The 21672-nt window shown below is 45.1% G+C and overlaps 1 protein-coding gene across 1 annotated transcript in view; it reads right to left on the bottom strand.

Annotated features, from left to right (window-relative positions):
- GRIN2B (glutamate ionotropic receptor NMDA type subunit 2B) overlaps nt 1-21672 on the bottom strand; it is a 388923-nt gene that overhangs the window by 251020 nt on the left and 116231 nt on the right. The window lies entirely within an intron of this gene.

Below are 21672 nucleotides of genomic sequence, written 5' to 3' on the forward strand. Positions count from 1 at the left end.
TCTGCATGTTACTAGTGATTAAAATCCTATTTATGTCCATCTATTTCTCCAACTTCACTGCTGTACACCCAGTAACTTATTCCAGGTCTAACATAATGGATGCACAATTATATTTACTGAATGAATAAATTAGTCCTAGACCACTTTCCAAGAAGCTAATCATAAAAATTCAATGAAATTGTCAAAATGTTGACTTTTTTGTGAAAATAGACCTTTTGAAAAGAAAGTTAACTTTTACAGTTCATTATGGAAATCGGGTTAAAGTGAGGTCTGGATAAGTGATGGGTTTTCACCAGCAAAAATAATTAAGAGAATTGTAATGAGATAACACATACAAAGTTCTTACACATAGCTAAGGTTCCAGAAAGGTCCATCTTCTTCCCTTTCCAACCCCTCTTCTGATTAGTTGCTTGTAGGAATGCTGGAGTGATTTTTTTTTTTTAAGGAAATCTGCTTTATCGCAGCCGCAACACTGCTTTAAAAAAAAAAAACAAAAAACTATAGTATCAACACTGGGCCAAGGGTAAACACCTTGAAAACACCATTTCACCATTTGTTATGTTCTCCAGAATATACACCCCCCCCACCAAATTTTGGTTAACATCAGATTGCTGATTATTATAAGTATAATTTTGCAGTCACCTGTGTCCACATCAAATACTTCTAGGGGCTATTCACATTTGATCCAGTTTTAAATTTTTTTCCAATTTTTTGTGTATGATCAAATCAAAAGCTTCTTTAAAGAAAAGATTAAATACACTTTTTTTTTTTCTCAAAATATCAGCACTTTCAGGCTTTCACAGTATATTAAGTCAGGGTAATGGGACTTTTAGAAACACCAGGAAAGCTACTGGACAGTGAGCACTATTGAATTCTAAGAACGCCTGATAGTTAATAGATATTAAATAGCCAGAAGACATCGATTAGGGCCAGACGCAATGTCCTAAGAGTCACACAAGACTATTATGTCTGTTTTTGAAAGAGGCAATTTTAAAATAATGGGTATAAGTTGCAAATCTATCAAGATCCTATCACTTCCTAAGTCCAACACGACTCAAAGTTTTATCATTTGTTTGCAACAAATCACCCAATCTCTCCGAAAAGTGTCACGTTACATTGGCGTGCATTATCTTTCCACTTGTGCCTGTGTATTCTATTTACATGCCCAGCGTAAAATGCTGCTTAATACCCATTTTAAATCTAGTGTTATCAAAATATATTTCAGCCTACATTCAACAGCTCTGGAGTAGGCCAGAAACCTAGGACATTTTCTCCTCATTATCACCTCAGTAAGAGTCCCTTGCCAGAATCTGGCTAGGAGGCTCACATCTGCCAAAGCTTAATGAAGTGTTAATGAAGGGAAAATGTCCCAGTCCTTTCTGAGCTTCGTTCAGAACAGGTTTAAGTGTACCCTGTTAAAAAGCTTTACTAGTGGCTCTTTTTTCCCCCCAAGAGAGGGCAGATAAAGTGAGCGGCTGTAGACTTGGCTCCACCATCTTTTGCTTGATCGCTGTTGCCTGTTGCGCACTGCGCTGGGTTTCACTGCTCATCCTCACTCTCAGAGGCCTCTGTGTGCGCCTCTGCCCGTGAACTTCCCAGCCAGACACTGCCCAACATTTCTGACAGGTCCACAGAGACTCAGTATACCCGGGGCTGCTTTTTCTCCCTTCCAAGGAACTTCTTAATTGTCTCCAGTCCCACCTGAGCTCTTCACTCAACTTAAATCTCTTCAGCCCACGTCTACCAAGAAGTCCTGTGGCCGCGCCCTCCACAATCCGGGTGAGTCCCCTGTAAGAACCGACACCACACAGGTCACTCCCGTCACTCAGCACTCCTCAGTGAGGCTTGCCCCGCTGGCATTAGATCAGGGGCCTGGAAAGCCAGATTCTAGTCCTAGAGCCTATAATTTCTTGGTCTCCTATATATCATTGGACTTCTTGGAGTCTTAGTTGCCTTGTCTGGAGAATGAGGGTGATGGTTAGTTATCCTCATTCTTCAGAGAGACAGTCTAATGCTGTATTTCCCATCTTGCACAATTGTATCAAATTAAGACAAAGTACATAAACTCACTTTGAAAAGCGTAGAACATAAAACGTCAGATTTGGTTATTTTTTTTTTTTATCTCTAACCACATATACTGTGGAGTTTCTCTCTGATCTCTCTCCTGCTTCCTCTTTCTTTCTGGAAGGCTCCCAGCCCTTCCAGTATGAATCCCCAGTTGCACACAAACTTCCATGAATACTTGAGGCCTTCTTTCCTAATAATCTCAGAGAAATGCTTCAAGATGAAAAGGGAGAGGGGTAATCTCAGGGCACCACTTGTGGAGAAAAGGGAAGATCTACTGGCTTCTCTGATCCCTGAAGAGTCTCAACCAGATAGAGTATTCTGTCTCCAAATGCACTGTCCCTCTGTCTGCCTGTGATTATCATAAATTCATACAGCCCCCGATATATAGGTCTTTTACCATAAATAGTTCAAAAATCCATTCAATATTTACTTTTATCAGTATCTGACAGATTTATTAATATGCTTTTAATCAGTTATCTCAGACCACATTTAGTGCAAATACAGGAGGACAGGTAAAAAGATGTCATTCCCTTCTCCCCCGGCCCCCCCAATTTCAATTTGCCCTCATCCCTCACCTCTAGTCAGGAGAAAGGAGACAAAGCTATTCATTATATGACACTATCTGGGGGACTATGAACTACTAACAGGATTGGTGTTTTGTTGAGGTAGAAGTCCTACTGGAGACTGACCTGGTAGTCTGGGAAATTAGGCCAACTCCGGGAGAGAACTGAGGGGTGGCCTCAGGCAAGTCACTTCATCTTTCCTGGCCTCAGTGTCCTCTACCACGAAATAAGGGCATTGCTCTAGTCTCCGAGATCCTTTCCAAGGCAAATGGTCTTTGACACAGGACAGCGAGGTACCACGTTCATCCAGACACCTGTGGAAGGTGAGGCCTAGGATGGGGTGAGGATGAGAATAGGGAGCTGCTTTTCCAGAATTCCCTTTCCCTCAAGTTGAAGAGAGATGCAGCCCTCTCTTTGCAGCCCTCCTCAGTCCAAACCTCAAAGTCTGTCAGAAAAGATGCAGGTTGAAAGCTCACCATTTGCCAACACGTTTTCATACTTTGCCACTGTCCCTCACTTCGTCTGTTTACTTGTATCCACTCCTGCTGACTCCTGTACCTTTTCTGTGGCTGTCCCCCATCCCGTGTTTCACTTCTCCTTTCAACCGACATCTTCTTCTCTTGGATGTCATGTAAGAAACTTCTAGAATGGATTATTTGCCTGGCTTTTGTAGCTTATTGCTACAAATTTTTTGTGAGGGCCTCCCAGACCTATCAAATTTGGTCTTCCTCATCTAATTCCTGTGCCATTTTCTCCTTTAGTGAAGCATTCCACATGTTATAAATCCCAATCCATTCATGTTGCAGATGAAAAAAAAAAGATGAGACTAAGAGAGATGAAGGAATTTGACCAGTCCAACAGCTGTGGTTGGTTACAAAGAAAGGCTGAGAACCAGGCCTCCTGACTTTGTCACTCAGTCTAGTCTTTCCACTGAAACCCCAGCTACCACTAAATGAACATTTTCATTCAACCCATGGAGCAGCCAGGAGGGTGAAGTCTGCCTCCAGCAATGGGCAGGAGTGTTCCACCCACTATGCAGCCTCTATGATCCAGTGATTTGAAAAAATAATTAGCCCCAATCTCTCTCCTCTCAGTTCAGATACTGGTGACATATATCCCACATTTTCTATTGTTCTAGCTGGGTATAATTGCCTACTGTGTATTTCTTCCCAGTTCTTTGACAAATGTGATTAAAACTGTTTTAGACTCTTTATAGCTGCATCCCCACCTCAAACCCACTCAAACCAACCCTTTCTTCACAGCAAAGGTGCCTGCTGATATGCTCCAACTCCACCACCGTCGAGCCCAGGATCTACGTGGAAAAGGTAATTAAATCAGCCTGTAATTATTCTTGCACACTTATAAATAATTAAGGGCTGCACATTCTCCCAAAAGCCACAAAGGGCCCAGGAACAGTGACTGACGGAGGGAAATGGATCAGGACATGTGTCTCGGGAAGGAAGTGAAAACTCAGTGAGGGGCTGATGGAGGAGAAGGCACGAAACTGAGAATGAGGAGCAGGCTAAGAGTCAGGAAAATGGAAAGAGAAGCACAAAACAGAAGAGAAGAGAGGGGTGGAATTTCTAGAGACATTGGTAAAAATAAAAGGACAATGTAAGGAGGAAAACCGTGTAACAGAAGACCGAGTCACAAAAAGGGCCGGGAAAGGCGTGCAGGCAGAGGGAGGCTGCAGGAGGCCGGACCTGTGCCGTTCCTCCTGTTACCCACGTCTCACAGCTCAGGAAACTGAGGCACAGAAAAGCTGAGGGACCAGGCTGAGGTCACAGAGAGTTGGAATCTGAGTCCAGGTCTGTCTAGGCCTGAATTCTGTCTATGATATTGAGCTCAAACCTTTTTTAGACCTTTAAAAATATGGAATGTGAATCCACAACAATCTCAGAATAAAAATTCAATTAAGTATACATATACTGTTATTACTGATGTCCCTCACCAGTAAATTAGCGTTGGTCCAGCTACAGCCCCTCAGCCACACTTTCACTGTGGCCAATGACCGGACATGAAAGGGGGCGGCTGGAGGCGACCTTTGCCATGACTTGGAGGAGAGCCAGTGGGATCCTACAGAGATAGGACATGTATCTTTGGTTGGCCTCATTAAATGCCAAGTTCAATTCAACTGAACCAACTTGCCACAGACTATAAAAGTAATGCTTGACAGCGCCAAAAGCCAAGAGCAGACCACCTGGGAACTTTTAACTATGCCAGGTGCAAAGGTAGGCCACTGAGGGACCCGGGCACTGACAGGATGAAGCATGAAGACACTGCACGGACCACAGAGCCCAGAAGTCACGTGGAAGAGTGCGTCACAGGAGATGCGAGAGGACAAGGTGAGAGAAGGACAGAGAAACACAAACCAGAACCGAGATGATGGGAAAGCAGGGAGCAAAGAGAGGAGGAAAAGGAGGATGGAGAGGAGAATCTGAGCGTCTAAGAGAGGGAGAAACAGAGAAGGACCAGACACTGACAAGTGAAGAGTGCAGCCTTGGGATAGTAAGAGGCAGCTAGGAGTTCTGAGCAAAAAGTAGGATTTGAGCCTTCTCTACAGTGTGGAAAGTTAAAACAGTCGGGAAGTAGAGTTCACTGAATAATCTGGGCTTCCCACCTCTACTGGACTTGCTTCCATTTTCCAAAAGGAGCACCAGAGGCCTTCTGCCTTAGCAGCCGTGATGCTGTCCGAGGCTCCTGGCAGGTGGAGTGCTGTCCCCGCTCAGCTGGGGATAACTGACACCCTTCTCCAGTGGCTTTCCTTTAGCTCCTGTTTGCAGCAGGGTCTCCCAGCGGAGCCTGGGCTGATGCTAGGACCGATGGGGTTCCCGGTGAATCACAGGACTTGTGGGAGTCAGGAAGTACCTTCTGTTTAAATATGTATTTCTCTTATGGCCCAACATGGGATCTGAAATTCCACTAGTCCAGATCTCTTCCTCTGAGTTAAAATATAAATGCCCATGGAAAGGGTCACACATTTGTTGCTTTTCTCTATTTAAACCTCAGTGAGGACTTACTTGTATAGATTGTCTCCCAGACTGAAATGAAACAGGGACCTATAAAGAGGACATACTTGGGAGGCCACGTGGACGACAGACCTGGGACTGAATCACACAGTGCTTCTGGGGGAAGCCCCATCCATGGGCAATGCAGGGAGGTGGGGGCAAGGAGAGGGGAGGCCCCCAGTCAACCAAGAGGCAGAAAAAGGACACTGGATGGTTAAAAAGGTGGCAATTGTCAAAAGAGGAGAGAGGAGCATGGGGAAAAGAGTTTTTAAAAAGATTAAAAATACATTCTTTTCCAATTGCATAATTTTCCCAGGACTAACCATCCAGGTCAGGATGATGAAGGTGGCCACGGTTGCTACTTGAAAGTCCCAGGAACACAAAAAAGAACCCTATTCAAGCCCTACTGCTACCTCCCCGCAGACAGGAAGCCAGCTCCAGATATCTGCAACCCTTAGAAGCATCAGAAGCACCTACTGTAAAGACTGGGGAGCCTCACTATTGCATCAAGGGCCCAACAGTAGAAGAAGCCACAGGGAGAGGAAGTGTACTTCCACCAGAGGATGTACACCTGCGTCCGAGTCCCTGCCTCTGCTTAACAGACAAGTTTCCATCTGATCACGGAACTGGTCTCCAACAAGCATCGAAATGACACCAGTAACTATTCAATGTGTTATCCATTCTTCCTTTCCACTGACCCTTGGGATTTCCCCTTGGGCCCAGCAACTTCAGGGATGACTGGGAGAACTTTCAGAACTCCAAAGGCCACCTTACGTTCTTTGGTAAAATTAGCCACCAGTTGAGTCTCAAAGAGCAACAGTGATCAGAGACCAACGCATTCAAAAGAAAAGAAAAGGATGTAGCTTCTTCTGATACAGACGGTTTAGCTGTCTCTGGGAAATCGTAGGGCAGGCAGGCAGGATGAGGAGCGGTGCTCTGGCCACGGCCCTTCCTCTCCACCCTGCTGCTCAGACAGTGCCCCTCTTGGGCCTGACAAAAGCTTCCATGGCCCCCAGGCGTGCAGTCAGAGCCACTGCCATTGACAGCTTCAGCTGGAGCTCCCTCTCCTCTCCTGCCTCGTTCTGGGAATTGTGCACTCACACTTCCTGCCCCAATTCCTCTATCCCTGGGCTCCAACCCCGGGATATAGACCTGCCCTCCTTTCAGTATCAACTCTGCTTTCCAGAACCATCCATCCAGAGTAGGAGACCCTCTGTGGTCTCCATGCAGAGGGGCTGTGGGGGCAGAGCCCTGTCAGAGATTCCAGGCAAGCTGCCAACCCGGGCCAAGGGGAAGAGAACTATTCACAGGATCACAGATGTTAGAGATGAAAAGAACTTGCAGAAACACATCTCACTCATCCATCCCACCTTGCCATGCAGGCTCTTTTCCAAGAGCATATGGCCTGCTCCCATCTGATTTCAAAGCCTCTTTCAATACCAATAAATAGGTACCAAGCGCGCCTTGTGCGCTGGGTGTTGCCCCAATCCCGGGAGGAGGGGACCAGTGGACTCTCCTCTTTGGGAAAGGGCTGTCACTCTGCGAGATGAATTTGCCTCCCACGTGCATTGTCTGAGCCCATCTACCTATCTGTCCCTCCACCCCGACACGGATACCTTTCACACACCTGAACACCACTCTTGCATGTAAGTAGGTCTCTGATCATCAGGGGAGCTGACAGGGAGAGCAGGTGGCGAAGGCCCAGGAACAAAACAGGAGCAGCTGGAAGGAGCTGAGGACGGGCTGGTTGAAGCAGCTGCTGAATGCCCCCCGCCAGGAAGGTGGTACCCTCCTAGACTTTGGTTCAAGGTAATGACATTACAGCTGACTTCCTAAGTCTATTCAGGAAGTAGGAAGACACAGTTTTCTCTGAGACCTATATCCAGCCAGGACAATGAAGCAAAAATACTACTCCTTATTTATCACCTTCTTATCTGCTAAGACGGAATCTCAGGCTGATGTGTATCTGATTGTACTTTCTCCTGACACATAGCAAACTAGAAAAATATCTTCCCAATTCCAAAAATGTGAGTGAAGTGTTTGATCTGCTCCAGGAGTCAAATCCTGGGGCATCCACTTGGAAGTGGGTGGGCTTGAGGGTGTCAGTCCACTCTGGGGAGCCGGGCACTGGGGCGCCTTTGGCACTCCTGTGAGCCTCAGTCCCCCGCCCCATCAGACTGGGAATCGACCAGCAGTTTTGCTCACCCTCATGTCCTTTTCTCTGTGAATTCTCTCTCCGTTTCTACTTGTGTCTCTCATCCCACTCTCTCCTCTCCTTCAGAGCTGTTCTCTTATTCTGAATGTTTAGGTCCTAATCAAGGTCGACTGGGAGAGGGAGGAATCCACTTTAAGAGCCAAGTTCCCAGGCAGGTAGGATAGTCCCTCCCAGGCTAAGCTAGATGTCCCAGGAAGACGAGTAAATGAAGGTGCCCCAGAGCAGGTGCAGCCCACTGCTGAAGTCCACGGGCATTACTGTCATCAGACAAGGGCTCCCGTTTCCACGCTGCCACTGCTAGGGTGTGACTGCGGGCCAGTTACCTTCATTTCTGATCCTCAGTTTCCTCATCTGTAAAAGAAGAAGAGCAATCCTACTGCCTAAATCCTAGGGCTCCTTGGAGGGTTAAAGTGGCTGAATGTAGGTAAAGCACTAGCTCATACAATGTGTAGCACCAACTTATAGGAGGCACTTGGTTTTTAAAGAGGGGAAAGAGAATGAAGCTGACTTCTTCTGAAACTCCAGCCCATGCCAGTCACTCAGTAACCAGGAGAAATCCATGGATCAAGACACATCCAAGAGAGCACAGTAACCAGTTCTAGACGGGACACAGTGGCCTGCGCTCCAGCCAAACATCAGGGACGAGGGTTGTGGAGCCCGACATGTGGTGGCTGGTGGTCTCCACCCCCAATTCAGGCCCCTCCTTATCGTTTTCACATGGCTCCCTCCCTTCCACTTCCCTCTCCTCTCCTCCTCACCTCCTTTAGCTCCGTTTCATCTTTCTCCAAATCCTTCTCCCCCTTCTTAAATGTTATTAGGCGACCATATGAATACATTACAGAAGAGACCATAAAAATAAAGCTCAACAGAAAGATCCTGGTCCATCATAAAAACTTACAAACTACAAACATGCCGTGTTCTATTCATCAGCGGTTCCCAAACTTGGCTGCATCTCAGAACCCCTTGGGGGGAGTTAATAAAAATAGCAATTAGTGGGGCTTTATTCCAAAATCTATTAAATCAGAATCTTTGGGTATGTGATCAGAGAATCTGTATTTTAAAATAATAGAAATAATAAAATTTTAAAATTCCTCTACTGTTCCTAAGTTTCAGTCCCTTTAAGAACCTCTACCATATACTGTACAACTAAACTACAAAAATTCTATCAAGCTCCTTTCCCCCATTTTTTTCTTCATGTTTTAGCTCCTTCATTCCTATTACCCTCTCAACTCATTATGTCATGTGGCTTTATTTTGTGAGAAGTTACAATATTTGCTTTTATATGAGCGATGAGAACCCTGAGATGGTAAGAGAATGAAAGGCAAAGGGGTTGGAGGGACCTTGCAGACATGGATCTATGAAGGCAAGAGAAGCTAGAATGCAGATAGTGGGCAGTGGAAATAAGGGTGGGCTGGAGGGAGGGGTGGGTGGCAGGAGCATGGAGAAATGACAGTGAAGGCCGGCTGTAGTTATCTGTTGCCCTGGCAACATGATGCGGAAAGACTGAAGGCTGCTGCTCTCTAGAACACCGGACAACATGCTGTCAAGGCAACAGAACGCATCCAAGACACATGGTGGCAGGCCACGAGTCCTGGGGACGGGCGGTGCCAGGAATCCTCAGTTCAAGGAAGGCTATATGGACTGGCTATGCCATTACACTATGCCCTTCACCCCAAAACCTTATGCTAGGCTGCTCCATTGCCTGTGACCTTCTTCTCAGTGCCATCAGCTTCATTTGGAAAGAGGCGTAATTAAATCAGGCTTGCTAATATGTACACACAAGTCCAGGAACTGGCCACCACCAGACACTGGTGTATGCATGGGAACTCCATAAACTCAAAAGGAGAAGAAAGTATATTTAGTCAGACTAAAGCCAATCACAATGCTTCCCACATTATTTTGCTAATTTGTTCCCAAGTTTGTGAACAAATTGTGTAAAAACAGCAAAACAAACAAACGGAAAAACTGCATCATCCATAAGCATAACAAAAGCAAACGATGCCTGATCCAACAGGGATTTGTACTTCAGTACCACTAGAAGTGGTAACAGAAGTACAGTAGATTTATTAAAACTAGACATGTTCCTGGCAGCGTAGTGAGTCCTTTAAAGGCTATTTCATTTCATTTCACAATGGCTCTTTGAAGTTGATGAGTATTAACTCCAACACAGAGATGAGGAAAGACAGATCACAGAACTCACACAAAATGGCAAGAGGTCACTCAGCTTCTGAAAGATGGAGCCAATGCTCAAAATGGCTCCAAGGGTCATGTCCCACCCACCACACTATACAGCTTCCATCTGAAAAGATGCTAAGTCAAGTTATATTGCTAGGACTCTCAGGCCCTCCATGATCTACCCTGGAGCGCCTTCTGACCTCACTTGCTGCGATTGCCGCCCACTGCCCACCACCCTCGGGCTCTCCTGACTTCAAGCAAACAATGAAAATCATGCCCCGCCCCCGTTCACGGCTTTCATGCCTGCTGCTCCTCAGATCGCCATGAGTCTTGATCCTTCTCCTCATACAAATCTCAAGTACCACCTCCTCTGAGATCTTCTCTGACAGCCCTAAAATAGCCCCTCCAGCTGTTTTCATGACAATACTTACCACAGCCTAAAATAATATTGCTACATTTATGTGTTTATTTATTGTCAGTCAATGCACCATGAGGACATGTCTCTCTTATGGACTACATCTCCAAGATCTTGACCAGTTCCTGACACCCTTAATAAATATTTTTTGAATGAATGAATAAATTAAGGAGAAAGAATGTTGTTTGCTAAAGGAAGGTTACCGCTACCTTTGGAAACTTAATTACATTGATTCAATTTAGTTGGCACTACCTGGCTGATTAGCATGTCATATGAATTGTTTCCATTTATCTTTGGAAATTTTTTAAAGAATGTTTATTACCTTCTGCTTCCTCCTTTGAAACAGGGCTAATAAAGTCAAGATTATCACTGGCACCCATCTGCTTTGCATGATAAAAACTTTGCCCTGCTACCTCAGAACGCACCCTAACTTGAGACTGCCCCCTTGCCACGACTGCCCACTGGAAGCAAAGTGGGTGCGAGTGTTGTATCTTGATTTGTGAGTGTCAAGTTGTTGACGGCTGGTGTCTGGCAGATGTGAAGAAGGGAGGGTGATGGAGACAGGAGCCTCGAGAGATAAGGAGGGTACTTGCCAATAACCAGAGATTGATCCTCTCATCCGTTTTTACTGGGGTTTAAAATACTTTTCTGTTAATTGCTACTGATACCTGCTGCACTGACATAATTAATCCATCATATACTTAAAGAAATATATATTAAGGGTTTAACACGTGCCAAGCTCTACGTTAAGTTCTGCAGATTCAAAAATGAAAAAGATATAGTCCCTGCCCTTATGAAGGTTGTAGTCTAGCAGGACAGACAGCTAATAAAGAATAATTAGGATTAATTACCTACGTGATAAGGACCGTGAAAAGAATGACATGAAAAGGAATAAAGGGAAAAGAAGCAGGAGTTTTTATTTGAGGGGACAGAAAAAGAAAAACCTGAAAGTGTGACTTTGGACTGAGAGGGTGGCCCTAGGTGAGACGCCCCAGCCCAGGCACTGGGGAAGAGGCACCGCCGATGAAAACACACACACACACCTGCACCCACGCCTGCACACGAAACAAAGAAGCAGAAACCAACCCAAGGAGAGAGGAGGACGGAGAGGGAAGTGTCGGGCTAAAAGACAAGCCTCACTGCCCTGAGGTTCCATCAGGAACAGCTGGACCAACTCTGACACTTCGCCTGTAAGCACTGTCCCGGCCCCGGGCTTCCAGGACATCCGAGCTCCCCGTGCGTGCCAAACGCCATGGAGCTGGGTCAGTGCCGATCATGCTGTGAACAGCTTGTGTTTCTGTTCACATCACCCTCCTCACTCATCCATTTATTCAATGGAGACTTACTGAAAGCCTCTCATAGACCCTTCTTACTGATTCCTACTATTTGCCAGGCTTTTTCCAAGCACTATTAATAACTTTACTCAAAAACCTCAACAAACAGAAACTATTTTTATCACCATTTTATAGATGAGGAACCTAAGGTTCAGAGAAGTCAAGTAATTTGCCAACGGCCACACAGTAAATGGTAGAGCCAGGAATCAGTCCAGGTAGTGAGATTCCAGGGTTCCCCCTGAACTAGAGTGTGTGTGTTACCATTTGCTTGGCAATGCCGTAACAAGTGTGTCACACACTTGGGGACTTATCACAACAGGAGTTTATTTTCTCACAGTTGTGGAGGCCCGAACCTGAAGTTGAGGGTTGGCAGGGTCACGCTCCTTGTGCAAGCTCTAGGGGAGAATCTTCCTTTGCCTCTTTCAGCTTCTGGTGGCTTCCACGGCTTGCGGCTAAATAACTCCAGCCTCTGCCTCTCTTTAAAGGCCTTCTCCTTTGTGTCTCTGTCTCCTCTTCTACTTCTTACAAGGACATTTGTCACTGGATTTAGAGCCCACTTGGCTAATCCAAGATGATCTCATCATGAGATCTTAATTACATCTGTAAAGACCCTTTTCCCAAATGAGCTCACATCCACAGGGTCCAGGAGTTAGGACATGGATGTACCTTTTGGGGGCTACCGTCCAACTCACTACAGTGTGCATGCAGAGTGTACAGTCTAATAATTGTTAGCTGTGTAATAGCAGTTGGCTGTCACCCTGCACCAGACACTATGGCATGTGCTGGGAATACAGAAGTTAGTAAGGCATGGCCTGGCCCACGATGAGCCAGGTGTGTAGCAAATGAGACAGAGAGGTAAACACGACGGGTTATAACAAAAGCTTAAATAGGGCACAGGTGAAGTGCAAAAGAAAAAGAAAAGGAAAAGAAATGGTCAATTCTGTGAAGAAGAGAGTCAGAAAAGGGTTCACAGAAGTGCCATGCCTTCCCTCGGAAAGTGAGTAGGTGCTTCTGGGGGACAAGGAGGAGGATATTCCAAGGAGAGGAGGCGGCGCCCATAAAGGCGCAGGGATGTAAAACAGCCAGGACCAGCCAGGGAGCAGCAAATAATTTAGTGCGGCCTGACACTCCTGCTCAAGGGTGCGGAGGTTAAAAGAAAATCCTGGAGCGGTGGCCGGGACCACATCAAAGAGGATGTCACACTGGAAGCTGCAGGAAGCCGGCGCAGAGTTTGAAATGGAAATGTAACAATCAGATAGAGTTTCTAAAGAATCACACAGGTGAGGTGCCAGGTGATAGTGCAGCTAGGAGAGAAGGAGGGCCACCGGGGTCATCACAGTGTACGGAGGGGATGGGACCCACACCAAGGCTTCTTTACTGTTGGCACAACTATCCTGAGGGGAAGGGGACAGGGGGACGGCCGGGGCTGATTCCCGGACTGGGTAGCCACTCGCCCTTAAACCCCCTCCTGCTCCATGTAACGCCTCTTTCATTCTTGTTCTGGCTCCCTTGTCTCTCTCAGAATTGTACTAGCTCCTTGTCATCTCCCCCTCCTCTGACCATCCCTTGATTGGGGTGCACCTGGGGTTCTGTCCTTGGCACATTTCTCTCCTCATCCCCCTGTTCACTCCGAGCCGTCTCCTCCACCTCCTGGTGTCAACTCCTCTGTGCTAACGCGGTGCATCCCATTATTTCCAGCCCGTCGCTCTCTGCGCCTCCAGTCCCAAATCCAGCTGCTTACTGGACATTTCCACTCCTATGACCCACCCAGCTTCTAAATTCTCCTCAGTCTCATTCCCACTGTCACCAAATCTGTGACAAATCCAATTACTCTTGTCATCATAATTTTGGTAAAAGCACTAAAAGGGTCAACTGTGTTCAGTGCTGCAGAAGGTCAGGAACGACTTGAAAAGCCCATTGGATTTGGCATTTTGGACAAAGTGAGAGATGAGAAAGTGAAAACAGCCATTTCAGACCAGCATTTAAGGAACTTAACCATGACAAGAAAGAATGAGGGGGGAAGAACCAGGGTCAAGGAAAGCTTTCAGGTTTGTTTATTTATTAATACGAGAGTGATCTGAGCATGCTCAATGAGGGCAGAATTGATATTTTGGGTAAGACTATTCTTGACTGGTGGGTACTATCACATGTATCGCAGGACACGTAGCATGCCCGGCCTCACTCACACACACCAGTCATCATGACATCCCCAAAGCTCCCACAATACATTTGCAAACATCTGAGGACCACTGAGCTAGAGAGCAGGTGACAGCAGGGAGGAATAAGTTGATAATTAAGGGGGAAAAGGACATAGCTGGTGAGCCAAGGTCCTAGTTCTGCAGGACATGGGAGGCAACTGGACTAAGGACACAAAAGCACAATTTGAAAGAGAGAGAAATGACAGATGAGAGATGTCGGGCTTTAGAATCACACAAACACTGGTTGAATTCTCAGGTCATCACTTACTTCTTTTGAGAGACACTGTTGACTAATCAGAGTTGGTCCCAACCCTTGCCTCCTTGCCACCTCCACCAGGGAGACTGTAACCTCCACAGGGGTGGCCATGTGACACTATTTGGGTTTGTGAGATCAAGGATACGGGGAGGAGTTTACCTGATCTAACCCCCACCCTCGGCCTTTAGCTGCTTTGGATTTAGGCATGATGCCCGGAGCTAGGGCAGCCTCCTCACAACCGTGACAAAAACATCAAGAGAATCCCAGAAGTCAGCTCTGACGTCACCGCGTCATTGCACCACCCCCAGCAGTCCCTGACTCCAGGTGTCTTGTTCTGAGCCACCAGTAAGTTTGTTTAAGCCACTGTGAGCAATCACTACCTCAGTATCTTGGGCAAAAGAGCCTCTCTGATCTACAGTTTCCTTATCTGTAAAATGCAGACAAAATGCATGCATGCCTCATAAATTCAGTGAAAGAATTAAATGAAGTAGCACATACAAGCTCACAGAAGGTGATCAGCTCAGAACCTGACGAAAGTAAATGATCAATGTTAGTTCTGTTTCTTGTTGTAACTTGACCTACAATAAACTCGGGTGTTCTGTGTCCTTGTAAAATAGAATTAGAGCAATAAATTATTTTTGCCTTTGGAAAAATGGAATAAAACTAGCCTTGAACATTACTCTCATGGATACTGAACCCTTAAACCACAGAATCAAAATATAATTTTGAATAAAATATAGATATAAAGCCTAAGAATGAGGCAAAAAGAATCATGGACGTCTCACGAAGAGGAATAAAAATATACCCTTGGTGTAGAAATCAGAATCCAAGGAGTTTTTCAGCAATATCAGTATAATCTATTAAAAACTGGCTGGTGACATCTAGTAGTGAATTAAGTGCCCTCCTATGTCTGTAACACGTGGCTACTTTCTACCTGGTACCTTTAATATTCCCTCATCTAATTGCTCACTTCTCTTCTGTATCAACACTGACAAATCAATGAGTGACACTGGATTCAAACACTATTTTATTCTACTATGCTTCCTTTTTTAATGTTCTGGATTTATCTTCTTTGCTTACATCCTGTGTGTATCAGTTTATTGAAATCACTGCATGTCTCCGCTTCGAAAATCTTGGTAAGTGCTGATCGGGTCGCAGTCAGTAACTGCATCACCAGAGAGGTGGAACCTGCTGAGCTGCGAGTCCACCAGGCTTAAAGTGAGGGTACTGACATTCCAAGCTCCTCTCTTTCAGTTAACAGAAAACATCAGACTCCCATCTTCTTCAAATGATTAGGCAAAGCCTGGGATATGAAAATACAAGGTAGTGTATACTGAGGGCCTGCTGTTTACCAAGCACTGGGCACATCGCTCCATAAGGCTTGGTCCCCACTAAGAACTAGGTGTTATTTCTGCCCCCATTTTACAAATGGAAAATTTGAGGCTAAGAGTATTTAAGGAGCACAGCCACAGCCACGTGACAGAGCTCGAGCCTACTGGCTCCAAAGCCTATGTTCTCTCATGCTGTGTCCCCGCCTTCCCGTAGACACACCGTCATCTCCTGGAGGACCCATGAGAAGGGATGGCTCATGTGTTACTTTCTAGCAACAAGCACCTTAATTCCTGTGAATGCCTAAAGCAATTTCTGGGGCCTCAGTTTTCCCAGGCATTAAAACTGCAGCTCCTGGACTTCAAGTGGCCAGTCTCTTGAAAGCAAATCCTAGCTACCATTTGAAAAGGAGGATGTGCTGGCCAACAAGAAGCACATTCCACAGATGCAGGTGGAAAGACCTGGAATCCACACAGGCTTAAAGGCTGCATCACTGCCAAGTCTGCAGTGTCTTAGAGAGAACTGCCCACCCATCTTCCCTCAAAGTATATAGTTCAAAGAAGTAGGGAAAATGGTAGAGGAGTAACCCCCAGACAGGTGGTTCTATTCTTTTTTTTTTTTTTCTGACTTCCTCAGTGCATGGACTAGAGATTTGAAAGTCAACCAAAAAGATTAAAAAAAAAAAAAAAAAGATTCAGATCCTAGTCCCACTGTTTTTTTGGCCATAGTACATGAACTCTCTGATTTATTTTCCCCATCAAATGAAAAGAAATAATATTACTTATCTCACAGGACTGCAGAAGAATTAAAATCCTCATTAATAAGATGCCTGGCATACCGTTGGCATATTATATTAGCTTTGTTCCTGTCTTGCCTTTCCCACCTCTTTATCTCAACTCTGTTCATCCAAAAAATGTTATTACACCACAGTTTGCTGTTAAAGTATGCTGTCCCAAGAAATGCCATATCACAATCAACTAAGAAGCCAAGTGAAAACTAAGTCACCCCAAATTAGGGGAGAAGCATGGAGTGGGGTAGGAAAAGCACAGCCATCTCGGTTTCAAGATTACATTGGCTCTGTAACCCTCATGAGCAGATGGAAGGCAATTAGACTATTTACAGTGTCACACACCACCGCTGGCTCAAGGACTCTCTCCAAACATATTGCCATTAGGTGTGTGGGGGGAGAGGGGTAGGGTTAGGAAGAGAAGGGTTAGAGAAGATGGGACCAAGGAAGAGTAGGCGCCGTCTTCCTGGCCACAGTTGGATTCCAAAACGTGGCTCTCTGCACAGGAAACGACAGCGCTATTCAAATTCATTAATTCTTAACCAAGCAAGTTAGAAATGAGAGAATCATAGCAACAGATGCCAGAGGAAGAATATTTTCACCTGCCCTTTAGGGAGGAACGAGATGAGGGTACGACACATGGTCTTCGCTGCCGTACTCCACTCTGGCCCACCCATCCACCTCCAGAGCCCTGCAGCTATAGTCAGCACGCCTCTTCTCTTCCATTCTTGCCGCATTAAAGATCGGATCTTCTGTTCTTTTGCCTGATCCTGCTGTAATTTCCACTTTCTGTGTTCCTTCCTACCACCTGCCTGAGCCATTTTCCTTGGTCCTAATGCTAGTGACAGATGACTGTCACTGTCAACGACTGTCATTCCCTATCGCCACTCTTTAATTCCTTCACCTAAAGTATCTGTTCACCCAGCACTTTCCTGACTATTTTACTTCACTTTATCTTCAAAAATGCTGTAAAGTGGATAAGGCAGAAAACAAAATTTAAATCTTATAAACTAGATACTGAGTATCATGTAGCTGAAGTGATTTGTTTGCCTAAATTTCCAAAGCTTCTGAGGATGGAGACTAAAACTCAGGACTTAGAATTCTTAGTTCAGTGCTTTGTGGGGCAGAATTGTACGAATAGAAAGGCTTCAAAGAAGATACTTTTGGGATCTGAATCCCAGTCCCATTGTTCATAAGCTGCAATATCTTGGATTAGTTACTTAACCTCTCTGAGCTAAAATCTGAAAACCCAAGAAAGATTTCAGCAAATCAGCAGAGAAACCTCTTGGAAAGAAATGAAAGTATGTCTAGCTTTGGTTCATTATTTGGATTCAGATGGGCATCCTAAATCCCAGACCTCAGGGAGAATAAAAGCAATTATAACAAAGCAAAATAAAATAGACTGTTTATACTCAGGTGGGGAACTGCCAAAAATCACCTCATACATTTTTAAATTGTCTCTCTTACTATTCTAAACAGTCTTCTGCTACAAGTGCCTGGAGTTCCTTCCTTGTCAGAGTTTTTCCTTAACTGAATGTGCCCCTTTTGGCCCCGGCACAGCTGCACCAGGGAGCCTTGGCTTCCCTGGTGGGGCAGGACCCACAAGACCCACACGTCCCTAGTGGCTCCACCCATACTTCAGAGCCCTTCCCCGGGTTTCTCCTGAGCTCCCTTCTTGGTTGGTCTCCAGTTCAGAAGTGTCTCTGTACTTGGCTGTGATTCTATTCAATTCCCATCCTTTTCCTGAATCATAAAGCCTCTCCCTTTCTTCAAACTGCTCCATACAACCTTCAGCTTACCCTACTGAATGCTGTGTTGGACACTTAGTGAAGCATTCGCTGTTTGTTATCTCATTTCATCTCCAACAGCTCTGTAATGGATATATTGTTATCCCCATTACACAGACAAGAATACCAAGGTTTAGAATACGTCGTTGGTCAGTTGCCCAGATCCCCACATCTGGGAAGTGACGGTCAGCACTGCTCTGACTCTGCAGTCCGAGCCTTGAGGAGCTCTGCCGCCCCTGCGCTTCTTTCGGCCGCAGTGGTAACGAGGCGCCTCAGTGGGAAAGCAGAGCGCGATCCGCGCTTGCACTGACTGACTAGCTGTGCAAAAAAGTGAGCGCAGGCGCGCAGGCTATCTGACCAGATGCTGAACTAATGACTCCCGGCTTTTGCTGAAAAATCTTTGTAACTAATTGTGCTTTCTTCCATCACAAACTCCTTAAATCAGGAAATGTATCCCTGTAAACCACACTTCCGCGAGGACACTTAATAAATGAGTTTTATTTGAAACAAAAACCAACTGAGTTAGAAGAGAGTAGAAATTATCTGTTTCCTAGAAGGGGGAAGCAACATGTAAGCCTTATTCATCATCCTTCAGATGGTGACTGTACCCTCAAGACTACACCTTAAACGCAGCAAAGCTGTATTTCTTAGATTTTTCTGCATTAGTTCCACTTTCGTATGTGTTGTCCTATTGCCCCATAGTTGATTCAGAGTTGTCAAACTCTGCGTCCCCATTCTATGTTTGTGAAATATGATCATGGTACTAAAAATAAACTTCTAGCAAAAAAAAAAATGGCCTTAGAATTGGAGGTGTTTTATTTTTGAAACTTGTCCCCAAAGCTTATTTCCTTGAGATCTGATGGCTCTTTATTTGCTTTCAGGCCAATCCTGTAAGCCTGTGAACGTCCCTCTGCACAGCTGCCCAGAATCTCAGTGCTGCCACCCTTCCGGTCCCTGTGGTCCTGCTGCCCATAGGCCTCTCGCCCCTCGGCTGAGCCTTCAGCTCTCATTAGGACCTCCGGCCTGCTTCTTTTCTTGCTTCTTTTTTTTTCTTTTTCCTCTTTCTACCTACCTTTTAGAATCTTGTCTTTTCAGGTCAGAAGTCAGTCAGATATTATGTAGGCTATTTTAGGAGCATGTCTAAAAATCACTGCCCAGCTCCTTTTTTTTTTTTTTTTTTATGGAGAAGAGAAAAAGATAAAAAGGGACATTTGGGTGTGGTTGCAGTGGTGGGCGGGGGGCAGAGGATAAAGAGGCCAGAGGGGGATCTCAGTACAATGACCCAGAAGAATCCACCTCACTGGCTTCCAGCCTCCATTTTACCCCGAGAAGTGGCCGCCGATGGGCCCCCTAAGGAGTTATGCTACACCTGAGCGCCATCCCACTTCTCTCATTACTCCTCTCCTCCCGGCGGACTCCAGTATTGCCATTATGAATCAAGCGATGGATTACTTTTCATCCTATCACATCCACCACAGCGCTGTCTAACAGGAGGAAGTAGAGAGAGGAAGGGATGTGAGACCTCAACCAGCCTCTCCATTTTCTTGAGAGGCAATCGAGCACGTGGCCTGTGCAGCCAGCAACCAGCGTTCAAGTCCTGGATGCATTTACCAGCTACAGCAGTTTGGATATGTTATTTAAGCCCTTGAGCCTCAGCTTCCCTATGTCAAGTGGAGATAAATAATACCATTTAGCTCACTGGGCTGTTAGAGTATTACATAAGATAATGCATGCAAAGCAGTATGTGCCCAGCACATGGTAAACGCTCTAAACCACCTAGGGTACATCAGTGAACAAAAGAGCCCAGTCTCTCCACATGGTCTGCATCCTTCTTCATATTATTACATTGTTCTTATGCATTTGTAAGAGACACAACAGAGTAGCAACCAACTGGTTTAGCCACTAGCCTTTCATACTGAGGTGAATTTGAAATAATAGGTTGCACAATAGCCAGTATCTGCTAAATCAATCAATCTATTATTTTCACCTGTCTTGCTCCCAAAGTAAGTTTGCACTTACTTATGATTCAAAACTCTGGCTCATCCATCTTGGCTTTCTTTCAGGGCATATTGTGCCCTCAAAACACCATATATGCTAAAATATAATAAAATTTGCTAAGGACAATGATGCTTAAAAAAAAATCTATTTGAAGCAAAAACTCAATAGGTCTTGCCATAGTCAATCTGTATTTCCCATTCTGTGTAAGTTTATCCCTCTTTCCTTGTGGCAGCATTTTCTCTCTAACATCTTTACCTGTGCCTTTACCCATCTGAATGGGACAATATCTTTCTCATACGCTACTAAAGTTCCTCCACTTAGCACTTTCCACTTGACCTTTCCTAGACGGAATGAAGGAAGCTCCAAAACACATTAGTCATCTCTGCCTGCTGCCGACAGATGGCGATAGTGATCACGCAAGGTTATGTTACTCTGTTCAGCCCTGCGCTGTGGTGGTTCTCAACTGGCCAAGTAGCACGCTTGTGGTGTCTGAGCTAGGTTTTGAGGTGTTTGCAAACATCATTAACCCCACAGCATGTCTTTTGAGTACAAAACTGAAGGTAGTTTTGAGAGTGACATTCAAAAAAGTATAAGATGACAATGCAAAGGAGAAACAATTTAAAACCCAAAGCAATACAGAACAATAAAAACCGCACTTGTGAAATGAATCATCCTCAGGTAGGAATGACTGCAAAGACAATCTGTGTGTGAGAAGTGCTATACCTTAATGATAAGCAATAATCATCGTATAAAGCAAGGAAAAACAACCCAAGAAGTGAAAAATGTAAAAACAAAACACAACTACAAACAAAACACTATTTCTGCAGTTAGAGAATAAGCATCAATGTCACACGATAATTACCTTGTCATGAGACAATTAATCTAATATTAATGCAGGAAAGACTAGGATTTATTCACAGCCTTAAAGCAGTGGTTCTCAGCTGTAACTGCACACTAGAATTCTCTGGGGGAACTTCTAAAGATCCTGAAGCCCAGATTGTACCCCAGACCAACAGTCAGAATCTCTAGGGGCGAGACCCAGGCATTGGGTGTGTGGAAAGCTCTTCAGGTGATTCCCGGGTGCAATCAAGATTAAGAACCACTGCCTTCAAAGCTCAGCCGGGGGAAACAGCTGCGACTGGTTCTATGGATTAAAATCCATTCAAATGTGCAGATTGATGCGTGTTGAGCGTGGACACCTTAGCAAGAAGTACTTCTCTAGGATGTCTGTATCTTCAAGGAGAGAAATAACCTGCCTTGAGGGATTTTTCTTTTTATATTCTTAAAACTGGTGTGTGGGGAGACCACGCGTTATCAAGGAAGAATTCAGCACACCTTTTGCAAAGTTTTAAAGGAGCTATTCATACATGTATTTGAAGAAAATGTATCACATAGTTACGAGCTTCAACATCTCCTAGTCTTTTCATTGACTCCGTTTACAAACAAGTAGACACACAAACCTGTTCAAAACTAAAAGAGTTTCTAGAAACCAGCATCTTTCCCTCCCTTTCATCTCCAAGCAATTAGACTAGTTCCTGGT

This window comes from Camelus bactrianus, chromosome 34, assembly GCF_048773025.1.
Source record: "Camelus bactrianus isolate YW-2024 breed Bactrian camel chromosome 34, ASM4877302v1, whole genome shotgun sequence".
Taxonomy (NCBI): domain Eukaryota; kingdom Metazoa; phylum Chordata; class Mammalia; order Artiodactyla; family Camelidae; genus Camelus; species Camelus bactrianus.